Source organism: Panthera leo, chromosome E2, assembly GCF_018350215.1.
Source record: "Panthera leo isolate Ple1 chromosome E2, P.leo_Ple1_pat1.1, whole genome shotgun sequence".
Classification (NCBI taxonomy): domain Eukaryota; kingdom Metazoa; phylum Chordata; class Mammalia; order Carnivora; family Felidae; genus Panthera; species Panthera leo.
Window position 1 is genome coordinate 61,581,006 of NC_056693.1, and position 27,688 is coordinate 61,608,693.

Consider the following 27,688-nt stretch of genomic DNA (forward strand, 5'->3'; position numbering starts at 1 on the left):
TTTGAATTTGATGTAAGAGAAGACTATGGTGTTTTAAAAGGATCATCTACCATCTGGCATCCTCAATTTGGCAGTGGACAGGAGGATAGCAACTCACGGTCTTGATGAACACCACTAGTTCCAGAGGGAGAATATGGACCTTACTGTCAAATACTTTTTATCAATATCAGCAGTTCAACTTGGCCAGGTCCAGACTGCCAGACCTGGGGGCAACACAGTGCCTGATGCCTGGGTTCAGAACATGAGGAAGGCCAGCTGGTGGGGTGGGGGGCGGGGAATCCAAGAGGTACTGGGGCAGTGAGGGAGATGGCTCCAGGTCACCTCCCCACAGGGCAGGCTCTGGAGTTTACCCGCCAAGGAGCACCACACTCTCCCTCAAGACATCCCTCTACATGACAGAACATGAGGCTGTGCCCCCACAATTCCAGGAGAAATGAGGGATGCCCATCTTTTCAAATGCAATGTCCTCTGCAAAGCTTGGCCCCAGGGATGTTCGAGTCTTGGAGTCATGGAACTCTGACACCCAAGATCCCAGCCATTTCTGCCCCATTACTCTGAGACACTTCATACATCTCCTCTCCCCTGGCATCTCACCCCGTCCACATTCCTGGACCAGGTCTCTACTTTCCTCCTTGTACTTCCTCTTTGTCTCTGTTTCTCTCTAACCACATCTCTCTCTGTTTCTTCCTCTCACTCTCTAGAACTTGCCCAATTCCCCTATCACTCATTCAGTGTCTCTCTCCTTCCTGTCTCTTTCTCCACCTCTCCCCAGGCTTCAGGCTATCTGCTCTGTGCATGCAGCCCTGTCCAGGAGCACAGGGCACTCCTGTCTCTCCCTCTCTCCTGTCATGTTTTGTCCCAGGCCCTGATCACAATGGAGGAGAATCCCCCATGCAGCAGCTGCTCATGTTGACATTTGCTAGAGCAATGCTGGCAGCATGTGGACAGCCAGACATTTACCCTTGGTGGCCCAGCCAGGACCCAAAAGATACTGAAGGGCTGGCTGCTTCCCTAAGCTGGGAGGAAAAAGGGGCTCACAGGGTTCAGGGTCCCTGGGGCAAAGTGGATTGGATTGGCCAATGTAGAAGGAGCCATATGCTTACACACAACTCTCCTGGGTGGTGTCGAAGGAATCTATCTCAGACCATGGACCTCTGCCCTCCCCATCCCTCAATAAGGCAACAGGGGACGCTTTGTGGGACATCATGTGACTCGCCACAAAAGTTGCACCATTTGCCCCCTTGGAGGCCACCTGGATTGGTGCTATTGGGGGTAGCTGGTAAGGTGCAGAAGGGCACAAGAGGTGAGTTAATGCAGGGGCTCCTTACTGGCCTCCTGAAACCATTCCTTACCATCAGAAGAGACCCTTTCCTGGAGACAGATACCTGCCCTGCTCATCAGCACAAACCCCGTCAACTAGCACGCACGTCGTGTGCTCATGAGTATCTATCTACAGAATTAACAATCACCACCAGAGCTCCCTAAAGGATGTATCCAACTCCTCAGATGGAACTATAGGTCCCTTCCAGGCAATACAACCCCAAATAATGATCTGTCTTCTTCCACCAATACTGTACATATTATGTGTTGGTTAACTGCATATACAGGAACCCCAAAGTGTACACTTGATGGGAAATGAGTGTCGATTTCCTGGAAGCAGACGCTGATACAGAAACACAACTGTGACCAGTGTATTAGGGGACATTAGGAAGGACAAAATGGAGGGGACGGGGTGGGCAGGGAAAGCACTCAGACCAAGGGACAGATTAGACACCATCTCTAAATATATAATAACCAGAGCTGGTTTGTAATGGTTCAGTGTCCTATTCAAATTTCAAACTGATTGCCCTCTATGTCAATGTGATTTTGAGTTATTGCAAAGGGATCTTCTCTTCTTCTCTATGCATTTTGTCTTCTACAATACACCTGTGGCCTTGGATGAGCACATATTTGTGTGGCTGCATTTGTGTGTCTACCTCAGATCTTAGATGTAGATCCCTGAATGTACACATTCTGATATGTATCTTTTCCTTCTTTGTAAAGTAGGACCTGAATTTTAATAGAAAAAACACAGGCATCTTTGTTGTAGCTTTTGAAACAGGAATTGCCAATCTCCCAGCCTCAGGCATTATACCCTTAGTTTCAGGAAATTGAATGAACATCTGTTGATGATCTTCTGTGTGCAGACACATTCATTTCCACCCTGAGAAGGGTGAGTGCCCACTCATCCCATACATTTTACAGATTCCTTATGTGCTTAACCGCCTCTTCATCGCACTGACCTCAGAGACCAACATTGTCCCTGCTTCTCAGGACACAAAGCTGAGGCTCTGAGATGGCCGCACTGAGAGCTGGCATTAGGGCTGAGACAGCGGGATCACAGGCAATGCCTCAGGAAATTGTGAGGGAAGTTTCAGAGATGCAAACCTTCAGGCAGGGTGGTGACGGTAGGTTCAAGGGTGCGGTGACAAGAGTCCAGCAGGGGCGTTTCCTGGTCATCCCAGAATTCCCCGCTAAGAGTCTGACTCAGGCTGAAAGACAAGGAAGCTACACAGCTAATCTACAACCTTTCATCACATTTGGTCTCACAGAGGCACACAAACATCCCATAAGAACCAAGTTAAACTACAAATCTCCAGGGCATTCTTTCACACAGATCAAGAACCTTCAGAAAACCAAGGGAAACAACAATCTTTATTTAGATAATGAACTAGGTGCACTTTGGCCACAATGATATTTCAGGGAAGATACCTGCGTGAACTGTCCTTGAACCCATGCAACAGCTCTGTGTGAACTCACGCTGTGCTCACTCTCCCTGCCTAGGTTGTGAGCCCTGCCAGATATGGCTTCCAACTCCCTCTCGCTGAGTCCAACACCCTCCCCTCTGCGCCATCTCAGCTATCCCTTATCATGCACAGCCTCCAATCCATTCCCATGAGATTCATGTCTCCATCTCTTGTACTTGAGGACCCATTACTGGAGCTGCCACTATTGCAGATCAGAAGCTCCATGTCATTTAATGCATGTGACTCTCTTCCCATTAGGACAGTTGAAGTCCCTGATGGTAAGGGTTTGCCTCATCTCTCACAGAGCCAGGGACATGGACTGTGTACAAGGCACACCTGCAGAACTGATATGCCTGCTTTCCTATTAAAAGACTCTTTCCTTCTCCACAACAGACATATGCAGCCCAGCTCAGTAATGGAAATGACACAGCCCAACATATGTATGTCCTGAGAAACTTGAGGAATCTTAACAGTGTCCTCATCCAGCAGCACCTTTGCATTACAAAGCCTGTGAGGCCATCTCTATGTCTTCTCAAAGACTCAACAACACAGAAGCTGAACATGCTGATCATGTCAACTTCAGATCATCTCACAAATAGTAGAGGTGGAGGTGGTGGGTCCTGTCCCTGAGAACACCAAGGAGCTCGAGGTGGCTCATATAGCCCATGAACAGTGATAAAGGGGATCTGTGGGGGGTGGACCTGGGAAAGAAGGAAGTCCTCTTGCATCCATAGGGACCTACAGAACAGAAGTGACAGGTATGTTGGTAGGACAGGCAGAAGCAGAACGCTCACAGGCGCTGAAACAAAATGAAGCAGGTGTCGGCACCTGGCCCCTTGTTCATTCACAGGTTCTAGTAGAACAGAGCATCAGTGCCAGAAAACTCTACCCTCCCACGAGGTCCCACCTATAGCCTGAAGGTACCAGATGGCACAAGGAGAAACTACTGTCGCTACACTTCAATGCCCATGTTTACAAATGCAGAAAGCCAAGGAATTCTATTCTAGAAGACTGATGGCAGTAATGCCAGTGTAATAAAGGAGCATACTCCAGAGAGGCAAGCATCTGTGTCCAGGAACCCTCTGGTGTCCTCCTCCACAACATCTGCAGACTTTTAGTTGCACATTGAGAACAGACAGAACATGAAGGAATGAAAGAAAAGCCCAGCACCACACAGAGTTTCAGTGCCACCCCAGGGTCAAAGCTCAACCTGCCATCCCATGCCTGTCCTCACTCTGCTTCCCTCCCTGACAAAGACATCTTCTGTGCAAGGCCAGGGAGACCTCTGAGCAGATGGGGATTCCTGGAGTCCTGCAGGGGGCCTGGAAATGTGTTTTCTGAGAGAAACACGTTACCTGTGCACATTCATTGATCTCAAGTATGTTTACCTTAATTCACAGGTAATTCAGCTTTTAAATACAATATGAGTTGCAGAGCTATTTTGTACCATTGTAAAAGGGAGGCAGAAACTCTACATAAAAGAATGAACAGAAATATGTCTCAATTTCAGGTGTAAAACTCCCATAAGGTTATCATGAGGCAAAGTACCAGTTACAACTGCTCCCGGGACACTAGAGAACCTGCTCATATAAACACAACTGAAGAACTCTGTGAGATACTGGCCCTGCAGGTAATCAGTGATTCTCTCCCTTCACGACTGCACTTCCACGTACATTTTTGATTACACATGCCGCTTCTGAAAATTCAGAGTGTTTCCACCGAGGGGACAACTGGAGAAATTCTCTATTGCACATTGACCAACACAGAAGGACCAGTAACGATTTCTGAAATTTATCTAAGAACAGTCAACACTGCACAAAGCACACAATATAATGTTGGAAAGAGTTGTTATCTTTTCCAGCACGAGGCTCATAGCAGACATTCTGAACAAATTCATGACCTACACTGAAATAGGAAAAAATGAAAATAATAAGGATAATCCCATGTAAAGAAGGTGCTGAGGGAGTCAGACGCTCCAGAAGACTTCAGGATGCAGTGAAGTGTCATCCTCCTCACGTTATTTCCACAAACACAAAGTGAGAGCCACTGGGTCCTCAGCCTCCATGCACTTGTGGCGTCCAGAGGACTAGCTAACATGATGATGTTAAACTGGAGAAGCCTGGAGGCTTGAGAGGATGTAAATCAAATAGTAAAGACAACAGAGGACATAGAAAACCAGACAAGGCCAGATAAAAGTTTCCAGAGAGCATTTCAACTGAAACGGGCAACAGAATTTACCTTGTCTTTCTCTGCATCCTTGGTAGAGACACAACTGATATTCTCCATGGGAGCTGCACCACGTTCTAGGTCTCATAACGGATGGAGGTGGACGGAGGTTGATTCTGACTTGCATAGACTGTGTGGAAGAAAAACAAACCATCCGCCACATGTTTCATTATATTCAACTCATTCACACTCCCGGGTCCGTTACCAGGGGCAGAGGGTTTTTTCATGTGCCTCGGGTGACCCTTGAGGGCAAGAGGGAGACCTGATCCTGTCTCTTGAGGAAGGTCTACATGGCCCTGGTTCAGGTGTTTTTATACCTAATCAAGCAGCTGTGAACAGCTCAGGTCTCAACTCGCTAGAAAATAAGTTAGGGGTGTGTCTCATCCCTCAGAGAGCACAGCACATGGTCTCTGTACAAGCTACATCCTAGGGAGTGCTGTGTCTGTCAGCCTGTGTAAGGCCCCTTTCCTTCTCTATAAGAGACGTGTTGCCCCGCTCACTATGTGGAAGTGACAGCCCATTTCATGTATGTCCTGAGAAACCTGAAGAACTTTACAACGTCCTCAGTCAGGCTGACCTGAAAGCCCTGTGGTGCCATCATAGCATCTTCTCCAAACACACAAGTCAAAAGACGAAACGTGTTTTGTAAGTCAACTCATACTGTTCACATCATCTTTCCAGATGGTGGAGGTGGAGGGTGAGGTCCCAGAGGTCACCAGGTTGGAGAAGGTGGGGGTGGCCCAGAGCACATGAATCGTGATAAAGGGAGCCCACGGGGTACGCCATGCAGGGCATTTCTGGGAAAGGAGGAAATGCTCTGGCAGCCACGTTGACCTGTAGGACAGAAATTAAACTTTTGAGATGTGTTAGGGTAAAAGGTGAAAAATCCAACACCAACACCAACACTAACATAGCTGAGCCGCAATGAAGCAGGAACAGTGCCTGTCTCCTTCGCCTCCACCTGGTTTCAACAGGGCAGCATCAGTGCCACAAAACTCCACCCTTCCCACCAGCTCCCACCTAGAGCTTCTAGGAGCTTGAGGAGACGGTGCAGTGCATTACTGGCAGCATGCAGGGTACTAGCTATGTCTGCAAATGTAGGGAAGGAAGTGGCTAGTCTTAAAGGATCAGAGGGATAATTCCAGACTACTAAAGAAAGTCTGTTCCACACACACAGTCTTCTACTTCCAGGACTACTCTCCACCCAGCCCTCACCACCTCAACAGCTCTGTCTTGGCATAGTAAGAGCTGAAACGATGAGGAAGAATTTTGTTTCCGTACTATTCATTTACATCGTTAATCCATTTCAAGTTAATTCTTGGAGTGGTATAACATAAGGTGCTAAGCTTTATTCTTATACACGTGAATATCCACTTTCCCCAGGACCAGTTATTCAAGAGACTACCCTTCTCCACTGCGTATTCTTGACTCCCTTGTCAAATACTAGTTGACTGTGCATGCATGGGTTTAGTTTGGGCTCTCAATTTCCGTTCCATTGTCTTGTGTGTGTGCTTATGCCAGTGACATAACTGATTTCTTTGTGTTAGAATGCAGCTTGAAATCAAGAAGTTTGATGCCTCCTGTTTTGTTCTTTCTTGCATTGGCTACTTGGGGTCTTTCTGTGGTTCCAAATACATTTTAGGATATGATTTTCTAATTGCATAAAAATTGCATCAGAGTCTTGATAGAGATTGCACTGAATCTCTAGGGGGCTTTGGGTAATATGGACATTGTATCTATATTAATTCCTCCAAAAGATGGACGTGGGATGGCTTTTCACTGACTTGTGTGTTCTCCTGTTTCTTTCATCCAAATTGAATTTCTTCCATTTCTGCACACAGGTTTTATAGTTTTCTGTAGAGAGATCTTTCACTTCCTTGGCTAAATTTATTCCTATAAAGTTTATTGTTTTTGATGCTATTGTAAATGGGATTGTTTTCTTTCCTTCTTAGATAATATGGTTAGTGTATAGGAATGCTATAAAATTTGATATGGTGACTTTCTAGTTTGGAACTTTAATGCATTTCTTGATCAGATATTAACAGGTTCATTTACATTAAACTTTTTATTTCATTCTTTTACCTTATTTAAAAAAATCATGTTATTTGGGAATAGCTGATACACTATGTTACATTAGTTTCAGATGAACAACATACTGATTGGACAAGTGTATACATTCTGCTAGGCTAACACAGGTGTAGCTACAATCTGTCACCATGCATCACTATTCCAGTACCATTCTCAATGTTCCCTATGCTAGATCTTCTATCTGTGATTTATTCATTCCATAACCAGAAGCCTGCATGACCCAATCCCCTTCACATATCTAGGGCATCCTTGTCTTGTGCCTGATCTTAGAGGGAAATCTTTCACAATTTCACTATTGAGTATGATGTTAGCTGTGGGATTCACATACATGGCCTTTCTTATGTTGAGATATGTTCCTTCTACATGGAATTTTTAAAATGTTTTTTTAGCACAAAAGGATATCAACTTTTCTCAGAACTTTTTTTCTGTGTCTATTGACAATGGCACATGAGTTTTCTTTTTAATTTTTAAAATGTATGGGGCGCCTGGGTGGCTCAGTTGGTTGAGCGTCCAACTTGGATTCAGGTCATGATCTCGTGGGTGTGGGTACGAGCCCCACATCGGGCACTGTGCTGACACCTCAGAGCCTGGAGACTGCTGCGGATTCTGTGTCTCTTTCTCTCTCTGTCAAAAATAAATAAACATTAAGAAAATTTTTTTAAAATAGTATTTATTTTAGTTTGAATTTATTTATGTATTTCTTTAGTATTTATTTTTTCAAGTTTTTATTTAAATTCCAGTTGGTTAACATACAGTGTAATGTTAGTTTCAGGTATAGAATGTAGTCATCCATCACTTACATACAATACCCAGTGATCCTCACTAGTAACGCCCTCCTTAGCCCGTCACCCATTTAACCCATCCCCCTGCCCAACTCCCTTCTAGTGACCCTCAGCTTGCTATTTATAGTTAAGAGTCTGGTTTCTGGCTGATTTTTCTTTCATTCAATTATGTGAGGGGTCATATTTATTGATTTGCATTTCTGAAACATCTTTCCTTTACAGGGAAAAAACCCTTCATCACGGTCAATGATCCTTTTAATGTGATGCTGAATTTGGTTTGCCTGTATATTACTGGGAATTATTCATCTATATTCATCACGGGGATCCTGGCCTATAGCTTTCTGTTCAGGTAGTATCCTTTTCTGGCTTCCTACCAGGGTAATTCCAGTCTCATGAAATGAGTTTGGTGGTGTTCATTCCTTTTGAATCAGTGAGAGGAGTGCTGTTAGTTTCTTCTACAAATGTTTGGTCACATTCATCGGTGAATCCACCCGGTCCTGGGCTTTTCTTCCCTGAGAGGATTTCGATTACTGATTCAATTTACTTACATTGGTTATCTTCTTGTATTGATACAGTCTTCCTTTAATAGGTCTGTGCAAACCTTCTATATCTTCCTGATACAGTCTTGGTAGGTTGTGTGTTTCCAAGAACCTATCCATTTCTTCTAGGTAGGCAGATTGCTGGCATCTAATTTGGCCATAGTCGCCTCTTTGTCTCCTTTATGTTTCTTTGGTATAAGGCGTAATGTCTCCTCTTTTATATATAATTCTTTTGAATTGGGTCCTCTCTCTGTCTTCACATAGTCTATGTATAATCTTGACGATTTTGTTTTACTCTTCTGAAAACACACTGTTGGTCTTCTTCATATTTTCTATTGATTTCATGGTCTCAGTTTCACTGGTTTTCACTCTCATATTACTTTATCCCTTTTGAGAACATTGGACGTAGATTGTTGGGTTTTTTTTCTAGTTCTTTCAAGATAAATGCAGGTTGTTCATTTGAGTCCCAAGTCTATCCTCCACGCATGCAAATCTAGTGACTCATCAGAGAACCTTCAATAGGTCTTTCCTGTCCTATTTCTCATTCTCAGAACTCTGAGAAATGGAACCAGAAAATTTATTTGAAGACACAATAGATGAAAACTTCCCTAATGCCAGGAAGGAAACAGATCCAGAAGCAGGAGACACAAAGAACCCCCAATATATTCAACAGAAGCAGATCCACACCAAGTCATAGAGTAATTAAAATGAAAAATGTCATGATAAAGAAAAATTTTAACAACAGGAAAACAAAAGATGACAGTTACCTGCAAGGAAAACCCCATAAATTTATCACTGCATGTTTTTCAAAAGAAACTTTGAAACCCTAAGTGAGCAGTATGGTATGGTAAAGGTGCTGAATGGAAAACACCTGCAGCCAAAGAGAGTCTATCCAGCACACTACCATTCAGATGGAAGGATAGATCAGGAGGTTCCCAAATAAATACTAAGCGAGCTCACAACCAACAAACCACCCCTGGAAAAATGTTAAAGGGGACTCATTAAGTGGAAAGGAAACACCTAAAGTGGCAATATTAAAGTGCGAAACACAAAAGCAATAAAAATGAGTATATCTATAAAACATCAGCCGAAGTATTCGCGATATGAAAGGTTTTGAAATATGACACTACATATCTACAACACGGGGAGGAGAGGAGTAAAGAACTGGGTCAAACTTAACTATCAACTTAATATAGACTTCTATATGCACAAGTGGCTAGGTACAAACCTAATAATAACCACAAACCAAACACCACTAATACATACGCAGAGTATAAAGACAAGCAATTTCAACTGTGCTACTAAAGAAACCCAGCAAACCATAAAAAAGAGAAAGAGAGGAAAGGATCAGGAAGATTCAGAAACAACCATCATCAAGTAATAAAAGGACGAGTACATGTCTATCAATTACTTTGAAAGGAAACAGAATAAATGCTCAAATCAAAGGCACTAGGTGACAGATAAGGGCACCTGGATGGCTCAGTCGCTTGATATTTCCACTCTTGAATTCAGCTCAGGCTGTAACGCAAAGATCACGGTATTGAGTCCCAATTGGGCGCTGCACTGAGCATGGAACTTGCCTAAGATACATCCTCATTCTCATTCTCTCTCTTTCTCTCTATTTTCCCCATTCCTCCCATCCAGCCCTCCTGTGCCTGTGCTCTCTCTCCTCATAATAAAGGGCACTGAGTGACGGAATGAATGACATATATGACCCATCTACCTTATACCTAAAAGAGACTAATTATAGAACTAAAGTATCAAAAGAAAACTGCAGTAGCCATACATATATCAGATAAATATTTTTCAAAATAAAACTGAAACAAGAGACAAAGAAAGACACTATAATAATATAAAGGTATAATCCAACAAAATAATAGAACAACTGTAAACATGTATGTACTCAACCTGAGAGCATCCAATACACAACACAGTAAAAACAGTAAAAACATAAGTAAGATTAACAGTGACTGGCACCCGACATTGGGGCGTCAACTCAGCCCTTCTGGGAGACAACTACAATGCTATGGGTTAGCCCCTGGAACATCCAGGGACCTAACCCTAACAACTAACGCTAACCCTAAACCTAACACTAATCCTAACCCTAACCCTAAATCCTATCCCTAACCCAAACCACAGCACTAACCCTACCCTAACCACAACCACAACCCCAAACATAATCCTAACCATAAACCCCACACTGTAACCCAGGATCCTAAACCCGAAATCCTAACCCAAGCACTAACCTTAACCATAACCCTAAACCCTAACCCTAACCCCTAAACGATAACCCCTAAACCCTAACCCTAATCAAAAACTAACCCTGACCCTAACAATAAATCCTAAACCCTAACCCCAAAAACCTAACCCCCAACCCCATACTCTAAATCCTAAATTCTAAAACCTAAACCCTAATCCCTTTCCCCTGACCCTGACACTGACTCTCACCATGACCCTAACCCTGACGCTAACCCTTACACTAACTGTAACACCTAAGCCCTACCCTAACCCTAACCCTAACCCCAACCCTAACCACAAAACCCTAACCCTAGCCTTCACTCTAATTCTAACCATCTAAACCTAACCCTAACCACTAACCCCTAATCCTAACCCTAACCCAACCCTAACCCCATGGACAGTCCTTCATCACCAGTCATGGGCTATGAACCACCCCCTCCTCTTCCACTTCCTCCATTTGGTAAGATAATCTGAACTGGATGAGGGACTTTTAAAGCATATTCATCTTCTTCATGAAACGCTTTGTGGGAAAAATGTGGAGATGGTTGTTAGGGCTTGGCAATTCAACTGCAAAACTGCCTGAGGACTTTGTAACATATCTCAAGTTTCTCAGGACATATGTTCAATGGACTGTATCATTTCCCCGTAATGAGGTCAGCTTTAGGTTTCTCCTGTCAAAAAGAAAGAGGATTTTTACACAAAGACAGATGTATCGGGCGTACTGGTGCATATTTTACAGACACAATGTTTTGAGTTCTGTGAAGGATGAGATGCACCCCTAAGTGTAGGTGCCTCAGGTGTCCTGTGTGAAATGGGGCACGTGCATTATATGACACAGACCTTGTGTTCACCACAATGGAAGCACCAGTGAAGGAGTGGGGGAAACTTGAATCACACAGGAATAGAAGGGAAGTTGAGGACAGTAAGCAGAGTTTGAGGAGGTGCAGAGGGGAGGGTCCTGGGGTCAGTGAGATGCAGTTGCAGGCCATTCCTGACCACAGCCTGAGCAGGGAGCATGAGTTCCACACGGAGCTGCTATGTGGGATCACTCTCAGTGCACAATGCAAGCTTCCTCTCCGAAATGTCATATTTGTCAAAGTGCACCCAGGTGATCATCTAAAAAGGTTGTTGTCTCCCTGCGTTGTCTGAAGGTTCTGGATATTTATGGGTGAAAAAAATGCCCTGGATATATAGGAAATTTAACTTGGTCTTAAGGAAATGCTTGTCTGCCTAAGTTCATATCCTTCAGTGAGACTAAAAGTGAACACAGGATCTAGATCAGCTGAGTGCCTGCATTGGCCTTTAGCCTGGGTAGACCTACAATTCAGGGATGCCCAGATGCCACCCCTGCTGGACCCCTGACATAACCTGACAACGGCATTGCATCTATCTCCTTAAACTTCTATCACAATATCCCGAGGGTTTCCCTGTGTTCCTGCTATCTCAGCCAGAACACCAATTCTCAGTGGGACCTACACAGAGCCTGAGATGGGTTATCTGTGAAAGAGGGCTAATATTTGTTTCTAAGGACATAATGAAAAGAAGACATTGAATACAGAATGCATCTGCAAAATGTCTGGGAAATGTCCACTCACCCTTCTCACTGTTTCAATTAAGGTATCTCCACACAAATGATCATCAAAAAAAGATGGTCACAGAAGTTCATTAAACTAAGACGGTTAACGCCTCAGCCCAGGGATTGGGGATCGCCACTTTAAAGAAGACAATGGCACACTTATTCTATTAAGATTCAGGCACTACCAGAAAAAGAAAGAAAAAGATAATTACGAGAATGTGTATGTCAGAGTTCTACATCTGAGATCTGAAGACAATCATATTCCATTACATATAGACTCGCAGATGCGTCCACACACTAAGTGTTCATCTGAGGCCACAGATTAAGTACTGAAGAGGGAATGCATGTAGGAAAACATAAGACCACAGGGAAATAACCCCAAATCTCATAAATCTCTGCCTTATACGACAACTATTTTGAAATTTGAAGAGGACTGTGTGAGGTGACAGAGTATGGTGATTATGTATCTTAAAAATGTGTCAGATCTGCCTGCATGCTTTCTCTGCCCACCCCACGCTCTCCACTTTGCTTTTCTTAGTATCCCTTAATAGTACTTTCACTGTTCTGTCTCTGTTTCAGTGTTTGCTTCTAGGAGGACCTACTCTCACCCCCCATCGAATGCACACAGTGCGGTTCCTATACACACAGGTAACAAACTAGCAGAAATTGCAGTGATGGAGGATAGTAGCAAGATTGCCCTTTTTGCAGAGGAGCCCAAGAGAGTTTTCTGGGTTGATGGTAACTTCCTATATCTAGATGCATGGGGTGCTTGTGTTCATTTATTTCAGAAATATTCACTGACTCCTGTCTTGGGGTCAGATAGACAGGTACATGACCCTAGCATATGGCTGATTTGTAATGGTGGGTAAGGATCAGTGACCAGCGGTGACTGTGGGAGATGAGTGAGGAGGCCACACATGGAGTCAGATCCTCCCTCAGGATGCCATGTCTCCACGGACAGCAACCTTGTGCAGGAGGGCTCTGAGGATCACATATTTCTTGATCAGTCCTGTGAACTGCATAATCCTACTCCAGATTTCTCACTGAGGGATGGACAGGGCAGAGGCCAGCAGCTGGAGGACACCCTGATCATGGCTGGAGTGGAACAGTGGGCCTGGGGGATTGAGTCAGAGAAAGGGAAAGACAGAAGGTAGTGACAAGGATTTTGAGCGATAAAGGGAAGAGGAGAGAGAAGGCAACGTTTTCTACTGACTTCACCCACATTTCTGTGTGAACAAAAGGAGATTCTTGTCTCGCAGGGAAGGGAAGAGGGCTGGCAAAAAGACAGGGTGACATTCTCAGCTCAAGTGCTCAGGATATCTGCCTTGCTCTTGAATACCTATCACAGGAAGCCTGTGCTTTCTGCCATAAGTAGAACTGCACCTCATACAATTTAGTGAAAATTAAAGCGATGATGAAGACCTCATTAAAGTAGTGCAACAAAAGTATGGGAACATACAGAGAGATACAATAGAAGCAAAAGTCCAAAGGTAGACTAACTGCAACACTTATGGGAATATAGACTATCGGAAAAGAAGATACCCCAATGCAGGCTTTCAGACACCTGGGCAATATCTGAAAACGTGGGGAAAAAAGTAGTCCTTACTTCAAAAGCAACATTAGCATTACACACAAAGGGATCGTGATGGAAAGTTTAGGGTGAAACCATATGATTTCATGGTGCTGTACCAATGGACCTGTACCCTCAAGTCTCATCAAATTATACCCTTTAACTTGAGGCTATTTGTTACATGTAATTATACCTCATTAAAGAGAGTTTCAAACATAAAATAATAGAAGCAAATGTGGGAAAGTTCCTTTCCAATCCTGAAATGCATGTGTGATATGAGTCTGTCTTCCCATGTCTCAAAAATCCAAAATAATAAGACATTTAAAAAATTAATAAGAGCAGAGTAAGCGGACCCTGGGCTCACCCTGCCCCATGTTTTCAACTACATAATTTCCACATCCAAGTCCATGAACCAGAGAGCGATCCAAAGACTGGAAGAACAAACTCCACACCTAAGTAGAGAGAAGCTGCATCAGAAAGGTTAGGAAGGTCAGAAAGGTGGAGGCTGGCTGCCTGCAGAAGGGGCAGAAAAAGTGAGCCCTCACACCAGGGAACTGACACAGGGAAGACTAATCTCCATAACATTGGGCATTAAAACCTAGAGAGGCTGAATTCCCTGGTGTTCAGATCCTGGCGCTTTGGAGGTCAGCTGACCCAGCACTGGGTGATCCAGGAGGATGAGTGATAGCCAGGTCCCTGCCTGTGTACAGAGGCAACGTAAACATGGCATTTACACAATGCCGAGGCCACAGGAGACAGATGTATTCATGCTGATTCCTGAGTGTGTTGGAGGACTTCTCCAACAATGAGGGAGCTCACAGGCACCATTCTTCCCCAAGCCTCCCAGAAGAAGCATAGAAGCACCCACCAGAGGCTGAGGCTGCACAGACTCTTGCTACCTAACCTGTTAGCAGTGCACCAGTCCCAAGGGTTCACTAGGGGACTCACCACACCAAGTCTGCTGGTCTCAGGGCAAACATTTTTCAAACCACAAGGGCATCCTGTCTGACAAGCTGCATGCATAGCTGCCACAGCACGCTGTGCACATCTGCACCTCACCCAGCTGTACATATCCAGGCAGTCTCATCTCTCTCACCCAGCCACATGCCCCCAGGCACAGACATGCTCTGTGCATAACATCAAGCCCCTAGCTTCCACCGCTGGTCCACAGCCCCCAGCCACCAAAGGACATCAGGAAACCTGGCATAGGACTAGTCGCCCTGTGCAATTTTGCTAACACTCCTGCCCTGCTCCCAAGTTACCCAGCAGGCATAGCACCCCACAGCTGGCCTGCCTGGGTCCCACTAACACCACTGAGAGCAAGCACAGCACGCAATCAGTGCAGACACCTGCACTAAAAGGAAAGGTAACCCAGACACAGCAGCAGGCCATGAGCAATACCCATACGATATCCTCCTGACCGTCCAGGTCCTATAAATGGAGATGTGCACTACTGAGGACCCCAGAACCTCTTCTTCATAACGTTATCAGTTTCAAGAGCATAAGGCACAGCTGACTTTCTTAACACAGAGAAATAGGGCCAGAGAGACAGAAAAAATGGAAACAGAGAGATGTTTGTCCACAATGAAAGACCTAGCCAAAGCCAGAGCCAGAGATCGAAGCCAAAGAGATATAAGTAACATACCTGATACAGAATTGAAAGCAATGATCATAAGGATACTCATTAGAGTTGCAAACTGAATAGAAGAGTGAGACCCCTGACTAGATATAAGAAATAATATAGTGGACACTGAGGACACAATAAAGGAGAAACATGCTTGCTGGAATGAACAGAGGGATGGAAGAAGCAGTAGAACAAACCAGTGACCTCGAAGACTGAGTAATGGAAATTAATCACACTGAACCAAAGAGAGAGAACAGAATTCTGCAACGTGAGACGAGACTAAGGGAACTCAGTGACTACAGCAAACATAATAATATTCATATTGTAGGAGTCCCAAAAGAAAGAGAAAAGGGGTAGAAAATTTATTTGTGGAAACAATAGCTGAAAACGTCCCTAATAGGGGGAGGGAAACAAACATCCATATCTGGGAGACTAGAGAATTCACATCAAAATCAACAAAATCAGGCCAACACCCAGACATAATGTAAGAAAACTTGCAAATTACAGTGACAATAAAGAAAAACTCTTAAAAGCAGCAAGACAAAGAGACCTTCACTAAGAAGGGAAGACCCATAAGTCTAGCTGCCAGATTTCTGAATAAAACATGGCAAGCCATAACCGACTGACATCACATATTCAAAGTACTGAATGGAAAAATCAGCAGCCAAGAATATTCTATCCAGCAAGGCTATCATTCAGAATGGAAGGAGACACAGACTTTCCCAAACAAAAACTAAATGTGTTTGTATCACTAAACCAGTCCTGCAAGAAATATGAAGAGGGACTCTTTGAGTGGAAAGGAGAGACCAAAAGTGACAGCATAGAGGTTAAAGACACAAATCAAGTAAAACATGAATATTTCTGTAAAAAATCAGTTAAGGAACTCAGAGATATGGATTTGAAATATAATAACATCTACCTAAAACCTAGGGAGGAGAAAATAATGGGTTCCAAGGTAAATGACCATCAACTTAATACAAACTGCTAAATGTAGAAGAGGTTATATAAACACCCAGCAGTAACCATATATCAAAAACCAGTCACAAATATGGTAAGAATAAAGATATAGAAATTAAAATACATCACTAAAGATAATAAGCAAAACATGAAAGACAGACAAGAAAGGATCAGAGAAAATCATTAGAAACCACAAGAAAACAGGTAATAAAATGGCAATACATACATACATATCAATCATTTCTTTGAAGGTAAATGCAATTAATGCTCCAATCTAGAGACGTAGGGTGTAAGAATGGATGAAAAATCAAAAGCTGGATTAGCAATACTTGTATCAGAAAAAATACACTTAAAAAAAAAGTACACAAAAGAGACAGAGGAGGACACTATATAACAGTAAAGGTTACAATCCAAAAAGAAGATATAACAACTGTAAACATATCCCACAATTAAGTGGGATTTATTCCCAAGCTGCAAGGATATTTCAATATTTGAAAATCAATCAATGTGATACAATATATCAACAGGAGAAAGGATAAGAACCATATGATCGGGGCACCTGGATGGCTCAATCCTTTAACAGTCCGACATCAGCTCAGGTCATGACCCCATGATTCGTGAGTTCAAGTCCTACATCGGACTCTGTGCTGAAAGCTCAGAGCCAAGAGACTCCATCGAATTCTCTGTCTCCCACTCTCTGCCCTTCCCTGCTCACACTCTGTCTCTCTCAAAATTAATAAACATTAAAAGAAAAGAACCATATGGTCATTTCAATACATGAAGAAAAAGCATTTGACATAGTACAACATCCATTCATGATTATAACCCCCTAAAGTAGGTTTACAGGGAACATACATCAAGGTAATAAAGGTTATCTTTTAAAATCCTGCAGTTATGGGATTGGACCTGGAAGATGGCGGCGTAGGAGGACGCTGGGCTCACCGCACGTCCTGCTGATCACTTAGATTCCACCTACACCTGCCTAAATAACCCAGAAAACCACCAGAGGATTAGCAGAACGGAGTCTCCGGAGCCAAGCGCAGACGAGAGGCCCACAGAAGAGGGTAGGAAGGGCGGCGAGGCGGTGCGCGCTCCACGGACTGAGACTGGCGGGAGGGAGCCAGGGCGGAGGGGCGGCTCGCCGGCCAAGCAGAGCGCCCGAGTCTGGCTTGCAAAAGCAGAGGGGCTGGACGGAGTGTGTTCCGACAGCAAACGCGACTAAGCGTCTGGGAGGTCAAAAGTTAACAGCTCTGCTCAGAAAGTGGGAAGGCTGGAGGACAAAGGGAGGGAGAGCTGCTGAGCCCCCGGATGACAGAGCTCAGTTTGGTGGGGGAACAAAGGCGCTCGCCAGCGCCATCTCCCCCGCCCATCCCCCAGCCAAAATCCCAAAGGGAACTAGTTCCTGCCAGGGAACTTGCTCGCTCCGCGCAAACACCCAACTCAGTACTTCTGCGGAGCCAAACCTCCGGCAGCAGATCTGACTCCCGCCCGCTGCCACAGGGCCCCTCCTGAAGTGGATCACCTAAGGAGAAGCGAGCTAAGCCTGCCCCTCCTGCCCCCATGCACCTTGCCTACCCACCCCAGCTAATATGCCAGATCCACAGCACCACAAGCCTGGCAGTGTGCAAGTAGCCCAGTTGGCCACGCCACCCCACAGTGAATCCCGCCCCTAGGAGAGGGGAAGAGAAGGCACACACCAGTCTGACTGTGGCCCCAGCGGTGGGCTGGGCGCAGACATCAGGTCGGACTGCGGCCCCGCCCACCAACTCCAGTTATACACCACAGCACAGGGGAAGTGCCCTGCAGGTCCTCACCACTCCAGGGACTATCCAAAATGACCAAAAGGAAGAATTCCCCTCAGAAGAATCTCCAGGAAATAACAACAGCTAATGAACTGATCAAAAAGGATTTAAATAATATAACAGAAAGTGAATTTAGAATAATAGTCATAAAATTAATCGCTGGGCTTGAAAACAGTATAGAGGACAGCAGAGAATCTCTTGCTACAGAGATCAAGGGACTAAGGAACAGTCACGAGGAGCTGAAAAGTGCTTTAAACGAAATGCAAAACAAAATGGAAACGACGACAGCTCGGATTGAAGAGGCAGAGGAGAGAATAGGTGAACTAGAAGATAAAGTTATAGAAAAAGAGGAAGCTGAGAGAAAGAGAGATAAAAAAATCCAGGAGTATGAGGGGAAAAGTAGAGAACTAAGTGATACACTAAAAAGAAATAATATACGCATAATTGGTATCCCAGAGGAGGAAGAGAGAGGGAAAGGTGCTGAAGGGGCACTTGAAGAAATTATAGCTGAGAACTTCCCTGAACTGGGGAAGGAAAAAGGCATTGAAATCCAAGAGGCACAGAGAACTCCCATCAGATGTAACTTGAATCGATCTTCTGCACGACATATCATAGTGAAACTGGCAAAGTACAAGGATAAAGAGAAAATTCTGAAAGCAGCAAGGGATAAACATGCCCTCACATATAAAGGGAGACCTATAAGACTCGTGACTGATCTCTCTTTTGAAACTTGGCAGGCCAGAAAGGAATGGCACGATATTTTCAGTGTGCTAAACAGGAAAAATATGCAGCCGAGAATCCTTTATCCAGCAAGTCTGTCATTTAGAATAGAAGGAGAGATAAAGGTCTTCCCAAACAAACAAAAACTGAAGGAATTTGTCACCACTAAACCAGCCCTACAAGAGATCCTAAGGGGGATCCTGTGAGACAAAGTACCAGAGACATCACTACAAGCATAAAACATACAGACATCACAATGACTCTAAACCCGTATCTTTCTATAATAACACTGAGTGTAAATGGATTAAATGCGCCAACCAAAAGACATAGGGTATCAGAATGGATAAAAAAACAAGACCCATCTATTTGCTGTCTACAAGAGACTCATTTTAGATCTGAGGACACCTTTAGATTGAGAGTGAGGGGATGGAGAACTATTTATCATGCTCCTGGAAGCCAAAAGAAAGCTGGAGTAGCCATACTTATATCAGACAAACTAGACTTTAAATTAAAGGCTGTAACAAGATATGAAGAAGGGCATTATATAATAATTACAGGGTCTATCCATCAGGAAGAGCTAACAATTATAAATGTTTATGTGCCGAATACCGGAGCCCCCAAATATATAAAACAATTACTCATAAACATAAGCAACCTTATTGATAAGAATGTCGTCATTGCAGGGGACTTTAACACCCCACTTACAGAAATGGATAGATCATCTAGACACATGGTCAATAAAGAAACAAGGGCCCTGAATGATACATTGGATCAGATGGACTTGACAGATATATTTAGAACTCTGCATCCCAAAGCAACAGAATATACTTTCTTCTCGAGTGCACATGGAACATTCTCCAAGATAGATCATATACTGGGTCACAAAACAGCCCTTCATAAGTTTACAAGAATTGAAATTATACCATGCATACTTTCAGACCACAATGCTATGAAGCTTGAAATCAACCACAGGAAAAAGTCTGGAAAACCTCCAAAAGCATGGAGGTTAAAGAACACCCTACTAACGAATGAGTGGGTCAACCAGGCAATTAGAGAAGAAATTAAAAAATATATGGAAACAAACGAAAATGAAAATACAACAATCCAAACGCTTTGGGACGCAGCGAAGGCAGTCCTGAGAGGAAAATACATTGCAATCCAGGCCTATCTCAAGAAACAAGAAAAATCCCAAATACAAAATCTAACAGCACACCTAAAAGAAATAGAAGCAGAACAGCAAAGGCAGCCTAAACCCAGCAGAAGAAGAGAAATAATAAAGATCAGAGCAGAAATAAACAATATAGAATCTAAAAAAACTGTAGAGCAGATCAACGAAACCAAGAGTTGGTTTTTTGAAAAAATAAACAAAATTGACAAACCTCTAGCCAGACTTCTCAAAAAGAAAAGGGAGAGGACCCAAATAGATAAAATCATGAATGAAAATGGAATTATTACAACCAATCCCTCAGAGATACAAGCAATTATCAGGGAATACTATGAAAAATTATATGCCAACAAATTGGACAACCTGGAAGAAATGGACAAATTCCTAAACACCCACACTCTTCCAAAACTCAATCAGGAGGAAATAGAAAGCTTGAACAGACCCATAACCAGCGAAGAAATTGAATCAGTTATCAACAATCTCCCAACAAATAAGAGTCCAGGACCAGATGGCTTCCCAGAGGAGTTCTACCAGACGTTTAAAGCAGAGATAATACCTATCCTTCTCAAGCTATTCCAAGAAATAGAAAGGGAAGGAAAACTTACAGACTCATTCTATGAAGCCAGTATTACTATGATTCCTAAACCAGACAGAGACCCAGTAAAAAAAGAGAACTACAGGCCAATATCCCTGATGAATATGGATGCAAAAATTCTCAATAAGATACTAGCAAATAGAATTCAACGGCATATAAAAAGAATTATTCACCATGATCAAGTGGGATTTATTCCTGGGATGCAGGGCTGGTTCAACATTCACAAATCAATCAATGTGATACATCACATTAACAAAAAAAAAAAAGAGAAGAACCATATGATCCTGTCAATTGATGCAGAAAAGGCCTTTGACAAAATCCAGCACCCTTTCTTAATAAAAACCCTTGAGAAAGTCGGGATAGAAGGAACATACTTAAAGATCATAAAAGCCATTTATGAAAAGCCCACAGCTAACATCATCCTCAATGGGGAAAAACTGAGAGCTTTTTCCCTGAGATCAGGAACACGACAGGGATGCCCACTCTCACCGCTGTTGTTTAACATAGTGCTGGAAGTTCTAGCATCAGCAATCAGACAACAAAAGGAAATCAAAGGCATCCAAATTGGCAAAGATGAAGTCAAGCTTTCGCTTTTTGCAGATGACATAATATTATACATGGAAAATCCGATAGACTCCACCAAAAGTCTGCTAGAACTGATACATGAATTCAGCAAAGTTGCAGGATACAAAATCAATGTACAGAAATCAGTTGCATTCTTATACACTAACAATGAAGCAACAGAAAGACAAATAAAGAAACTGATTCCATTCACAATTGCACCAAGAAGCATAAAATACCTAGGAATAAATCTAACCAAAGATGTAAAAGATCTGTATGCTGAAAACTATAGAAAGCTTATGAAGGTAATTGAAGAAGATATAAAGAAATGGAAAGACATTCCCTGCTCATGGATTGGAAGAATAAATATTGTCAAAATGTCAATACTACCCAAAGCTATCTACACATTCAATGCAATCCCAATCAAAATTGCACCAGCATTCTTCTCGAAACTAGAACAAACAATCCTAAAATTCATATGGAACCACAAAAGGCCCCGAATAGCCAAAGTAATTTTGAAGAAGAAGACCAAAGCAGGAGGCATCACAATCCCAGACTTTAGCCTCTACTACAAAGCTGTCATCATCAAGACAGCATGGTATTGGCACAAAAACAGACACATAGACCAATGGAATAGAATAGAAACCCCAGAACTAGACCCACAAACGTATGGCCAACTCATCTTTGACAAAGCAGGAAAGAACAACCAATGGAAAAAAGACAGTCTCTTTAACAAATCGTGCTGGGAGAACTGGACAGCAACATGCAGAAGGTTGAAACTAGACCACTTTCTCACACCATTCACAAAAATAAACTCAAAACGGATAAAGGACCTGAATGTGAGACAGGAAACCATCCAAACCCTAGAGGAGAAAGCAGGAAAAGACCTCTCTGACCTCAGCCGTAGCAATCTCTTACTCGACACATCCCCAAAGGCAAGGGAATTAAAAGCAAAAGTTAATTACTGGGACCTTATGAAGATAAAAAGCTTCTGCACAGTAAAGGAAACAACCAACAAAACTAAAAGGCAACCAACAGAATGGGAAAAGATATTTGCAAATGACATATCGGACAAAGGGCTAGTATCCAAAATCTATAAAGAGCTCACCAAACTCCACACCCGAAAAACAAATAACCCAGTGAAGAAATGGGCAGAAAACATGAATAGACACTTCTCTAAAGAAGACATCTGGATGGCCAACAGGCACATGAAAAGATGTTCAACGTCGCTCCTTATCAGGGAAATACAAATCAAAACCGCACTCAGATGTCACCTCATGCCAGTCAGAGTGGCCAAAATGAACAAATCAGGAGACTATAGATGCTGGAGAGGATGTGGAGAAACGGGAACCCTCTTGCATTGCTGGTGGGAATGCAAATTGGTGCAGGCGCTCTGGAAAGCAGTGTGGAGGTTCCTCAGAAAATTAAAAATAGACCTACCCTATGACCCAGCAATAGCACTGCTAGGAATTTACCCAAGGGATACAGGGGTACTGATGCATAGGGGCACTTGTACCCCAATGTTTATAGCAGCACTCTCAACAATAGCCAAATTATGGAAAGAGCCTAAATGTCCATCAACTGATGAATGGATAAAGAAATTGTGGTTTATATACACAATGGAATACTACGTGGCAATGAGAAAGAATGAAATATGGCCTTTTGTAGCAATGTGGATGGAACTGGAGAGTGTGATGTTAAGTGAAATAAGCCATACAGAGAAAGACAGATACCATATGGTTTCACTCTTATGTGGATCCTAAGAAACTTAACAGAAACCCATGGGGGAAGGGAAGGAAAAAAAAAAGAGGTTAGAGTGGGAGAGAGCCAAAACATAAGAGACTGTTAAAAACTGAGAACAAACTGAGGGTTGATGGGGGGTGGGAGGTAGGGGAGAGTGGGTGATGGGTATTGAGGAGGGCACCTTTTGGGATGAGCACTGGGTGTTGTATGGAAACCAATTTGACAATAAATTTCATATATTAAAAAAAAAATAAAATCCTGCAGTTATAATCAACCTTAATGGGGAAAATCTGAGAGCTTTTCCTGTAAGGTCAGGAAGAAGACAAGGAAGTTTACTCTTACCACTTTTAATAAACAAATTACTGGAAGTCCTAGCCACAGCCAGTAGACAAACGAAACGAAACGAAATGAAACAAAATGAAACAAAACAAAATGAAACAAAACAAAACAGCATAAAGTAAAATAAAAATAAAATAAAATAAAATAAAATAAAATAAAATAAAATAAAATAAAAACAAATCAAAATCTGGAAGAAGTGAAACCTTCACACTTTGCAGATTACATGCACTATATATAGAAAACCCTAAAGAGTCCATCCAATAACTGCTAGAACTTATAAATGAATTCAGCAATGTCACCGGATACAAAATCATTGTACAGTAATCTGTTGCATTTCTAGACAACAATAATGAAGCAGTAGAAAGAGAAATTAAGAAAAAGTCCCATTTACAGTTGTACACCAAATAATAAGATATCTATGAGTAAATCTAACCAAAGTGGTGAGCGACCTATACTCTGAAAACTATAAAACAGTGATGAAAGAAATACAAGATGACACCAAAAAATGGAAGGATATTCCATACTCATGGATCGGAAGTACAAATTTCATGAAAATGTCTATACTTCCCAAAGCAACTGACACAATTAATGCAATCGCCATCAACATAGCAACAACATTTTTCATAGAGGTAGAACAGTCCTAAAATTTGTACAGAACCACAAAAGACCCCAATCTTCAGAGTAAACAACCTTTATGTGAAGTGATAATTATGGATGGAACTATGCCTCTGGATCTTCTGCTCCAAAACACAGTAACTCTGGCCTAAGCATCTGAACAAACGTTAGACATATCCCAACCAACAAATGTACCCTCAAAACTTTGCAGATTATGAAAAACATGGAAAATCTAAAAATCGTCATGGCCAAGTGGAGCCTAAGGAGACAGGATGACTGTAATGTGCCAGCTGGGATGAGTCTGGGACAGAAGAGGTTAAAACCGAAGCAATTTGAATACAAATATAAACCTTAGTTAATACTACCATATCTCTTCGGTATATTTATTGTGATCATGTATCAACTCACAGGACATCAATAGTCAGAAAACACTCTGATGTATGTGGAGACTCAATAATATCTTCCCAATTTTTCTGGTTACTAGAAACCCATCACGATTGAAAAGATTATTAGTAATCATGGTTTTATGTTTTCAACACATAATATTATGTGACTAGTTCTAGTATTAGTTACTAGGGATGGCCATGTACCTATTCTTGTTGTTCTTACTATTGTTTAATTTAAATAATAGCATTCATGGTGCAGAAAACTGAATGCATGACATGCACTTCATAGAAACATCTACTTTACATATTTTAAGATAGTAACATATGTATATATCACTGTATTATGTGGTATGTAAATTAAGTGTTTCTCTGATCTTGAATGAGCATGTCATTGAATGGCTCTCCATAATGCTGGTTATCCTGGATAAGGAATGATACTCAGATTTTACAGGACGTACTTCACATCATGCCTGAACATTGTCAAAAAAAAAAAAACATATGTACACACGGACAGATGGATCATTGTGACTGGCTCACTTATTGTAAAGAATCCTTGCTTTAATATTTTCACACATATTTTAGCAGGAATACAAGAGAATGAAATATTTCCAAATCAAAGAGATATTCAAAGACTGGAAGAATGATAGGGTGTTCAAGGGGTTTCAGAAGGAAAAGATGTGACCACGAAGTGGCAGTCACAGGCAAGCAGCTTTCTGTGGTCCACTTTAACAGGTTTTTATGAGGGGATGTCCATCACAGCATGTGACCTGCAAAACGGTATGACCCAGAAGAACCAGAGGGAAAGACAACGCTTTAGGAAGAGGGGACTTGGAAAGGGTGCTTCTGTGCCTAAGTGATGGCTCAGCAACCTCGCTGGGGTCCCTGGGTCAAAGATTTCAGAAGACCAGCAGTAACCTAGACTCACAAAGATCTTAGTAACATACATCAATGTAACTTAGAGTCACAAAAATCTTAGAGCCACAGAGTTTATCTTGATCTATGATTAGGTGATGGTCACAGTTTTATAGGATATGATCACCAGGCCAGCAGTAGATGGCTAAAATATTATTTAGGGCTATATTTTTAATTTAAAAAATTGATGTGTAGAAATATGGGTTTGGAATGTTAAGAAAACTCACAGCACCATCATGGAGTTACTTACGTTAAGGCCCAATGTCACTGAACCTAATTTCATTCCTGTAGGAATGTAACCTTTAACCAGGCAGTAAAGAATTCCCTAGTCAGTGCTGGAAATTTAACTGATAGACCCCTGCGATTCCCCTCAGGGAGGCAATCTTGCCTAAATAAGGTATTCCATGCCACTAAATTTAAGTTTATTTATTTTGAGAGAGACAGAAAGAGAGCACATGCAAGGGAGGGGCAGGAATAGAGGGAGAGAGAGAATCCCACGACCACGAGGTCATGACCTGAGCCACGATCAAGAGTCAGACACTTAACCAAGCCATCCAGGCACCCCGAGAATGTGGAGTTTCAAAACTTAGCAGGCTTGGCTGGGATACAGCCCTGAGGGCACTGGCCTACTCCTTGAGAGAAGACAGCAAACAACTTGCAGGCAGATAGCATGGAAACAGTGATCTGTACATCACCTTGTGCACACAGTGGGGAGATTATACACTCATCATGGAAAGCATCCCTGAGAGGCAGTGTTCACAATGAGGGGACAAAGGAGCTATGACAGAGGAGGTAGGTGGCACAATTTTCCTCCTCTTTCCCACAGCATAAACACAGAGCCATCTGCTGGAAACAAGGTAATCCCCACACTGGCTGCCTAAGATGCTTACACCAACCCCACATTCCTGTGTTCTGGTGAGACTGGCCTTCTAGGTCAATCAGGCTTGCCTCAGTCCCAATGGAGGTGTCCCCTTCCCCAGAGCCAGCGGAAGCCCATGACCACACCACCTCTCTTGACCAGACAGTTCTGCAGGGCTTCACTTCGAGTGGCAGTCGTTTCAAGTCTCCTTTAACAAGCAGATTGGAGCAGACCTAGATAAAACCCAGCACATTCTGGCCAAGGACCATACATTGCCCATACAACTGGCCTGAAGGAGAGTGCAGCCAGAACACACACACACCACAGACACTCCCTGATGTGTCAGGCCCTGGACACTAGATGATCTCCTCTTCATAAAGCCATTCATCTCACAGGCAGGTAACATAATGAGCTTTTGTAACACAGAGAAGGCAAATACTCAGCCAAAATGCCAAGACAAGAGGAAGGCATCCCAAATGAAAGAACAAGATAAGGTCATGGCCATAGAAATGGAAGGAACACTTCCAAACTCATTCTATGAGGCCAGCTTGGCCCTGAGTCCAAACTGGACAAATACACCACTAAAAAGGAAAACTACAGACCAATTTCCCCAATGAACCTGTATGCAAAAATTCTCAACAAAAATTAGCAAACCGGATCCAACAATACATACAAATAATTATTCACCACAATGAATTGGACTTATTCCTGGGATGCACAACCAATTCAATATCTGCAAATCAACTGATGCGATACATCACATTGATAAAAGAAAGGATAACAACCATATGATCCTCTCATTAGATGCAGAAAAAGCACTTGACAAATGCAGCATCCTTTCTTGATGAAAAAAAGCACTCATGAAAGGAGTGATAGAAAGATCTTGCCTGAATATCAGTATGTCCAGATACGAAAGTCCCACAGCTAATATCATCTTCAATGAGGAAAAACTGAGAGCTTTCCCCCTAAGGTCAGGAACACGACTGGGATGTCCACTCTCACCACTCTTATTCCACAAACTGTTGGAAGTCCTAACCTCAGCAAACAGACAACAAAAAGAAATACAAGGTGTCCAAATTGGCAAGGAGGGGTCAAACTTTCCCTCTTCGCAGACATGATACTTTCCATGGAAATCCAAAAACTCCACGGAAAAACTGTTAGGACTGATACAGGAATTCAGGAAAGTTTCAGGATATAAAATCATATACAGAAGTTGATTGCATTTCTACACACCAATAATGAGTCAGCAGAGAGAAATCAAGGATTAATGTACAACTGCACTGAACAATAAAATACCCAGGGATAAACCTAACCAAAGAGGTAAAAGATCAGTACACTTAAAACAATAGAGGGGCGCCTGGATGGCTCAGTCAGTTAAGCGCTGACTTCGGCTCAGGTCATGATCCTGCATTTGTGGGTTCGAGTCCTGCGATGGGCTCTGTGCTGACAGCTCAGAGCCTGGATCCTGCTTCAGGGTCTGTGTCTCCCTCTCTCTCTCTTTCTGCCCCTCCTCTGCTCATGTGCTCTCTTATTCTCTCTCTCTCTCTCTCAAAAATAAACAAACATTAAAATAATAAAGGAACAAACCATACAACGTCTATAAAA